General features: G+C 33.7%; 1 protein-coding gene across 1 annotated transcript in view; it reads right to left on the bottom strand.

Moving 5' to 3' along the window:
- The window catches only part of LOC106882137 (neuronal acetylcholine receptor subunit alpha-7), a 612265-nt gene that overhangs the window by 479368 nt on the left and 123620 nt on the right, over positions 1-9277 (bottom strand). The gene's annotated exons all lie outside the window — the stretch shown is intronic.

Raw genomic sequence — 9277 nt, 5'->3', positions numbered from 1 at the left:
TATATATATATATATATATATATATGTATATACGTGTCGCAGAAGCACGTACATCAAATACGTACCATTCATTTTCCTGTTTCCTTCCCTTGCATCTTATTTTCAGAAAAGTACACTTGATACATAATCTTATCTGCTTTGCATTTCCTACGACCTATTCATTGCACACGACTCACTGTTTTTGTTTTGTGTTTACACACACATATATATACATATATACATACATATTTTTGTCTCCATTTTGTTACATCTCAAGCTATATATCTCTCCGTCTATACATGATCTCAAGCAACATCAATCCCATGAACATTGTTACACTACAAAATAGTATAACAATGTTACACTATATGTTACATTAAAAAATTCTAAGATTAACTTAGATTTTGTAAAGTTCATCACGGATTCAGCAACATTTCACTGTTTTCAAACTAAATGTAAAGGAATTAAAAGAATAGACAGAAATAAAACGATAATTTTAAAAAAGACACTAATTCGGTACGATACATTAATGAAGAAAGAACTACTCCTCTCAAGTGGAAATACTCCTGTCATCGTTCGTATTTTTCTTCTAGAAGATCACTTTCAATTTTAAACGCCAGTATTTTGTACCTTGCACCCCCGCCCCATATCCGAATATGTGAGTTATATTATCATCTCTCCTGCTTTGCTTATGAGTTTACATTAACACGAAACCTACTTTTCTCTGTCTATCCTTTCCCTTAACGCCGACCTTTTTATTGCTTTTCTTTATTTACCTATCATTCTTTGCTTGCTTCCATTTATTTAGCTTTCTCATCTTTCCATTAGCTTTCTCATCTCATCATAATTATTATTTTTCAGGTCACTGTCTGGAATGGAACACGGAATGTTGGGGTTAGTAGCCCGCGCTCTTAACCCCAAGATACCGAGTTCGAGTCCAGGCAGTGACCTAAATAATAAGAACATTGAAAAATACCTTAAGAATGAGAACTCAGGTTCGAAATTTCCCCAAGACACTTGATAAAAGCTGGAGAGTATATCAGCCGAAACATTGTGTTAACAACAAACAAGATGAGGACAAATATCCGTCAATTGTAAATAATGTAAATAATGTAGTACTTAATCTATCGGGTTTTTTTGCCGAACCGCTAATTTACGGAGACGTAAACACAAGGGGCGGGGTGACAAACAGACACGCATAATTATACACATACACACACACAAAAACACACACACATACACACACACACACACACATATATATATATGACGGGCTTCTTTCAGTGTCCGTTTATCAAATCTACTCACAAATCATTGGTCGACCCGAATATATAGAAGATACTTGCCCAAGGTGCCACACAGTGGGACTGAACCCAAGACCATATAGTTGGGAAGCAAGCTTCTCTCCACACAGTGTGCCTATCTATCTATCTATCTATCTGTTTATATCTCCATGTAATCCGTCTATCGTTTTATCCGTTTCTGTCATGTCAATATCTATGTACGTGCGTGCGTGTGTATGTATGTATATTTATATGTATAGAGATAGATAGATAGATAGATAGATAGATAGATAGATAGATAGATAGATAGATAGATAGATAGATAGATAGATAGATGTGTGAGCTTATACCTGTATATATATGTGCATATGCTTGTATGGAGTATCGGGAAAGAGAGTGACAGCCAGAGGTTAGTGGATAGAATGGAAAGTAGTTCAGCTGCATATTGTCAATATCCTAATCTGAAGTAAACTCTCATTTCGGAAATATGTTTATATAATTTTAAATATTTGCGCTAAACTTCCATAATACATATCTCCGTTGAATTATGATTCCCTCTAATAGTTTTGCATTACTCTCCGAAAACCAATATTCTTAAGAAAACCATCAAGTTTCTATCATATCTTTTGTATCGTTTAATGCATCTCGGGGCTGAGCTATTCTATTGTGTTCTAAATCAATGTAATTTTGCTGAAATAATTTCTATTAGGAAAAATCAAGTTTTCACACCACTGTCTACATTTAGCTTCATGTTCAGAAGACAAATTAAAAATACTATTAATCTTTTCCTTCTTAGAAATACGTGTCACGTGGTGAATTATATGCAAATTGTTGCCGAAGAATTAAGGACAAAGAATACAGAACATGCATATCAGTTGGGTCTTTAGATGGAGCGAAAAGAATTGTAAGGTATCTGATAAAATCTTGATCGAAGTCTAATGATTAGGCAGAGGTTTTCTTTCAAACTTCTATTCAGTATTCTATTCATGTATAGCAAGTGAGTGTTACTGAAGGCTGGCTGATCGATACTAGAATGCTAAAATATCGAAATCAGGAAATAGAGAAAAGTCGTTTTGCTTGCAACACAGTTATAAAACTGAAACTGGTAATTTTCCAGGTCTCCACACAGTCAATGAATAGCTAGTTCCCGCTGGGTTCGTATGATATCTCTGCTTTTTGTTGATTTGTGTGGGTAGTCATTCATACACAAAACCAATGTGAACCCTGTATAATGGGAGAATGAAGCTAAAGGAACTCAATATTATCCTAAGTACAGGTGTTGTACAAAGCAAAATTACACACACAGTTCGATAAAGAAAAGCCATCCAAACATTATCGCAACATCTCGCTTTATTGATTCCATCAAGGATTGTAACTTCCACTTGTTGAACAAATTCACAGTCGCAAATATAAATCGAACTCTGCTTCTTAATCAACCATTTTCACCTAATTCTTTCTACAAATTCAACTTCAAGCTATTTGAAAGCTTATTAAATTACATGTTTCTTTGTTTTTCGTTGAGATGTTCGTATTCTCTGCAGCTCGCTAAGTTGTGTAACAATAAATAAACCACCAAAGATCAAGCAAATGAAGATGCATTTACGAACGGCAAAACATTAGAGCCACATCTTCATTATATACTATCTAATCGTTTTAGAAACAAGTTACATATTCAAGGTATTCAGTACGGAATATAATATGCCGCCCAACCATAAAAAAATGGAAAGAAAGATAAAACAGAACTGTTATGGCAGAGAAGGCTTGCCAAGTGGAGTGTACGTGGGAAACGCGGCTATTTCTCAGAAGCACATTCAAACGTGGTCAGAGGACGGAAGAGTCGATCGTCTGCACAAAGCAAACACTGAAACACTTATAACGATAAATATATTTTCAACTCGACAACATTTTCGCTCAAATGCCACCAAATAAAGCGTTTTGAAATTCTCTAGAAAATTACATAATTTATATGTTTATACACATTTTACACATAGAAATGAACTTTGTAAATTGGACACAAAAGAATTTGGAATTTCTGTACTGCATCCTAAATTACATTTAAAAATTTTATTGAACGAAAAATCGCCTAGCATCATTCAAGACATCTTTGCAATCATAATTCACTAAAATTTCTTTACATTATGACATATAACACCCAGCATTCCAATTAATACTAAACTTAGAGCAGATTGATCTTATTTCGATGGATGTGATCTTATAATATGCATTAAAACTTACGCACAGGATATAGAAATCACAAAGGACAACTACACACTAATTAGAAACGATGGTATACTAGAAATGTAGACGTTCAAAATAAAACAAAGGAAGAAATACAATATGTTAAACATTTGCAGATAATCCAGCACAACCTGTTATGTGGTCGGATCATCCGTGGGGATGGCTGATGATGTCTGTTACTAGGAACTAAACGAGGAAAAATAAACCTGGTGAAAAGAATGCCAGAACGCAGTGTAGAATCAACAATTATTAAGAAGCAAATAACACAGGTGGTGAACTGGGGCGCTGTACGCCCGGCTTCTAAGTGAAGGTCCACGAGTTCCTCTCGTAATTTCTATTTTGGACAAGGAATCTCAACCCATTTTTATTTTTGTTGATAGACTTTTGATTACAGATTTACTCTGGTGAACCCCATTGCATTTCGATGTTTAAGAACTAGTTTTATAGATACTTCTTTGAAAAATCCTATTTTGTGTTTCCACCATTCACTTGTATAGGTTTTCAAAAGAAGTGGCTGCGAGATATATTTCCGTGACTGGAAACATGTTGAACTATGTAAGACGTGACAGAAAGAAACCTATTTATTTCATGCAATAAATACATGTTATGTAACATTTTTTTTAATGGACAGGGGTTCATTTACTATTTTGATTACTTAAACCCCTAAAAATCTTACATATGCCCCAGAAGTCATATGAACCCTGGTTGAGAACCATGATCTAGGAACAGGTTATTCCGATGTGAGACTGGATGCTACTTTAGGTAGTTTTGAGGTTACTGGAATTAAATATGTTCTCCCTGAAAGGTAAATATAGTTCTGTCCACGCCATATTCACTAAAATCAATTTCGCTCACTGGCAACGAATCATCGATAATTTCCGATCCTTTTCGCTGCAGGAATCTAGGTATCAGATATATCTGTGACAGTGAAATACCACTACCTCCATAGCGTTCTAGCATATGAGTACAGAGAAGCCAAAGAACAAGTGATAGCAGTTTTACTTTTGTAGTTATTCGCGTGGTTCCGTCCTATGTTGTGCTCTTTAGGTAGTGATGACGGTAACCTAGAAACAGTTACAATCGGACGCATATTTACTTCCAGCATACCACCGTCAGTGTTACTTCCAATCTAACTTTGTCCGAGTTAATGCTCTAGTGTCGGTTTGTATAAAAGAGACAAAGAAAGGACAGTTTTGACGGAGAGGGAATGTATGGTTCAAAACAATTAAGATACGTGGCCATTTAGCCAGGCCAAAGCAATAATAAAAACCATAATAATTACCATTATTGCAATTTTAATATTCTTAGTTTATTATTGGAAAAAAAGAAGAAAAAACTGAAGGAAGCGTGTGATTATTATAGCCGGAGGAATGCAAATTGGTCTTGATAATGAAAATGTAGACCAGATATAGATTATGCGTCTGGGAAGAATATGTAATATAACAATTAACCTATTACCATCATCATCAACATCAGCATCATGGCCACCATCATCATCGTCATCATTATCATCGTCATCATCATCATCATGTACAATGCCGTTATGAATTTTATTGTTGCTGTTGACGTTGCTATCACTGTCATCATCATTATCCGTGGTGCTTGTTGTTTTGAGATTAAATACATTTATCTAATTTATTCCTAATTCACAATTCACCATACACCTAACATTCAATTTAATTATTCGCTATAGATTGTTTCCCTATAATTATATGTTTTGGCCAGGAATATTTCATGATTTAATTCACAGCTATTGTCAAAACTTCAAATCTGCTGATGTTAAATTTCATATTTATATATTTCCTTTATTGAAAAAACAATTTTCTTCTTTATATATGGTCTTACATTTATTTGTTATTTCCCTTCAACAATAATTTTACAAGATTAACTTTTTTAATTTCCAAAGAGACAAAATATAAAAATATTAGAAAATGTTGAAAAATATTCGTGAAATATTTTAGGGTTATTTTATTTTAATTTAAAATTTTTATTGTTTAATCGTCTTTCCTTTCATTGCTGCTTTTTTCCCTTATTTCCTTTTTTACGCTAATCTAATCCCCGATCTAAGAAATAAGAAAACAGAAATATAAAAAAGATATACGCTATATAAACCACAGATGGAGTAAGATAAATCACAAAAATAATAACTCCTTGATGAGCCAGAAGGAATTCATTGAAACATTATGATTCAAATTCTTTCGTATTCTATCAATATGGAAACAAAGAAGGAACAATAAAAGTTTTATTTTATATATATATATATATATATATATATATATATACATACTTACATAGTCTCACACACACAGGCATATATATATATATATATATATAGAGAGAGAGAGAGAGAGAGAGATAGATAGATAGACAATGTGCATATAAACATAAATACCACACCATAGATCGAAGATAGCCAGTATGGTGACGCTTTAAAATATCCAATTAAATAAATACAAGTCAAATTTATATTAATCTTTTCAACCATCTCTACAATTATTTTGTTTCCCTTTTTCATATGTCACCCTCTCTCCTCACTGATTATTTATGTAGATGTTTAGGTGCATATGTGTATATAAGTAGATGTTTATGTGTATATGTATGTATGTATGTATGTATGTATATATATATATATATATGTATATATATGTATACATGCACGCACATGTTTATATGTAAATAGAGACATATCTTTATGTGTATGTAGTCAATTCAAAAAACAGAGAAAAAAGACAAAACACAAATCAAACAAACGGGAGAACATAGCACAAGCAATATATTATGACGCTCAGAGAATGAAGAGAGTGGTTGTTTACGTTTCAAGCATATCTCTTCTTCGAACAGTACAAACAGAAAGGTACAAAATGAAAGTAGGAAGAAGAGGGAAAAATCGCCAGCAGTCCACGTTTGAGACATATATATGGGTATATATATATATATATATATATATATATATATATATATATATATATATATATATATATATATATATATATATATATCAGGTCATTAAGAATGAAATGTACAATTTTGAACTGAAAGTTTATTTACTTAATTTGAACAAAAAGCAATGCTGTGAATCAAACTCTGCACAGAAATTTCCATTGTATCGGTAGCTTATTTGTGCCGGCAGCGAAGAATTCTGGAGAGCAAGTGGTAATGGAGTCACGAAAGGCTGTTTGCATCTTCTTCAGATTTGAAGTTTTTTCCTTGCAAAATGTTGTCTAATGCCTGGAAAACGTGATAGTCAGTTGGTGTAGGGTTTGGTGACTATGACAGAATATTTCCGAGTTCAGTTCCTGTAACTTGAGGAGCGTTCTTTGTGCAACATGTGGTCAAGCATTGTCTTCCAAAATATTTGGCCTCACTCTGTTGACCAATCTTGGTTGTTTAATTGTAGATTCACTCATCATTACATCCAACTGGCTGATGTTTACATCCGTTGTAATTGACTTACCGGGTCTCATGAAGCTGTAGTGGATGACACCAGCGCTGGACTACCAAACAGACACCATTAAATTTTTTTGGTGAATATTCTCTTTGGATTGCTTTTTGGCAATTCGTCTCTCTCCAACCATCGGGAAGAAAGTTTGATATTGTTGAAAAGAATCCATTTTTAATTAAACATAATACGATGCAAAAATGATTCGCGTTTAATCTGTGACAGCAAGTTTCAAGACGACGTGTTATTTGATGCTCGTTCAGTTTGTGCGTTATCGACCTGTCTGGTTTCTTTACCCCGCCGAATGGCTTGAGATGGTCCAAGACACTTGGAATCTAAACATCAAACCTTGCTTCTACCTCACGCGTAATTTGAAGTGTATCCGCTTCTCCTACAGTTTCCAGCTCATCATTATCCACCTTGGTCTCAAGTCTACCACGGGGAAGATTTTCAAGAGTAAAGTCACCAGGCCGGTTCTTCTCACACCATTGACGTACAGCGCGCTCATTCGCCACATCTTTATTAAGCATCTTATTTATATTTCGAGCTGTCTGGGATGCATTGGTTCCATGACAGAACTCATGTTCATAAAAAAACACGAATCTTTTTATCTATCCATGGGTTCACAAAAATTGATTTACAAGATAAAACTCACAATATAAATCAGACACCATAAACTGCATTTCTAAAAGTGATGATGTAACTCTTCAGTGTTGTAGAACAAAGAATTGTTAGGATAAAACATTAGAGTTAACGACTGTCAGATTTGGTGCATAAGAAAATCGGGCATTTCATTCTTAATGACCTGATATGTCTATCTATATATATGTATGTGTGCATGTATGTACGTATATATATATATATATATATATATATATATATATATATATATATATATATATATATATATACGCATACATATATCTCGTAGTTGTTTCAGTCAGTTGGCTGTGTGTCTGTGCGTGTGTGAGTTTTGATGTTCTTGGTCTGTGCTTATGTGCGAGCATGTCTATATGTTCTTATGAAGTTTAAACTAACTGATACACAGAGTAGCAACACTTTAAATCTAGAGGCTGCTTGAATATAATATAATTCACCAATCTTTATGTTATTATCGCAAGACTAGCCTAGAACCTGGGGTGGTTATTTCCTCTAATTATCTGTGTAATATGTACAATCAATATATTTTGCTATAGCCTTAACAGTCACTACTTCAGCACTATATTTAATGTGGTACATATATATTGATGCGCATTCACACATACTCATATATAGATATGTTGCATATTTATGTTTATATGTATGTATGTATGTATGTATGTATGTATTATGTATATTCGCACGTACGTGTATGTGCAATTATATATATCCATATATTTTTGCATGAATGTTTGTGTATGTGAACGAAATTAAGAAAAAGTGACAGTAAAAGAGAGAGTGAGTGTGGTTACTTCTAACTTATATAATTTAATGGGTAAATATTTGGTACGGTTTTTGAAAAGTACTCTTAGCGACACATTCGTAGGTTGCATGGTTTTTCAACCCCATCGTACAATACTGACAACTCCGTCTGCTAAAACATCCTTATGGGAGGAGTTTCGTTTAATAAAGCCCTCCACTATCTAAGTCTGCGGGATTTTGTGTTTGCTACTTAATGACTGTTCTTATCTATAAGTGACACCAGGAAATGAAAGTAGCGTGAGATATACTGTTGAAATCTAATCTGAAGTATTGGATGTTATTAGAGTCTGCAAAGATCTCAAAGGCAGAAATAAGTCGCGAACAAGTGCAGGCTGGATATTGTTTCCAGGGAGATGTCATCTTAGAAAGAAAAGAAAGTGGAGAGATTAAATCTAAAAGAGATGTATGCTGATCGGGGAAAGCTGTTATTGAATAATTGGGTAAGAGAATATAGCCAGTTAGACTGCGTTGTACTATAGAGCATTGTATGGTATTCTACTTCAACGCTATACTTGCAACATTGATGTCATTGTTTTCACAATATGCCTGGCAGTACAGCCAAGTCTTCAGCATATCAGCAAATGAAACAAGAAATGTAGTATACGCAATACAAGTAGAAATCATAGCAATGTGTATCCTATGGTTTTCTACAAGGAAATGAAATAAAGATTATGCGCGAAAATAGGCAGTAAGGGTCAAGGAGAAGGCGTCTCGCTGACACAAGATGACTTCAAGATATGTGGTTTTGTCGAAATCGCAATTGTTCTAAAAACGTTTTGTCAGATCTTGTAAATGTTTCTTTTACTCTACCTAAGAACGGAAATTTAAATGCATGAATACTTATTCATGTAGATTATATATATATATATATATATAT

This window comes from Octopus bimaculoides, chromosome 9 (genome assembly GCF_001194135.2).
Source record: "Octopus bimaculoides isolate UCB-OBI-ISO-001 chromosome 9, ASM119413v2, whole genome shotgun sequence".
Classification (NCBI taxonomy): domain Eukaryota; kingdom Metazoa; phylum Mollusca; class Cephalopoda; order Octopoda; family Octopodidae; genus Octopus; species Octopus bimaculoides.
The sequence above is the reverse complement of the archived record's forward strand: the minus strand, read 5'-3'. Positions and strand labels throughout refer to the sequence as shown.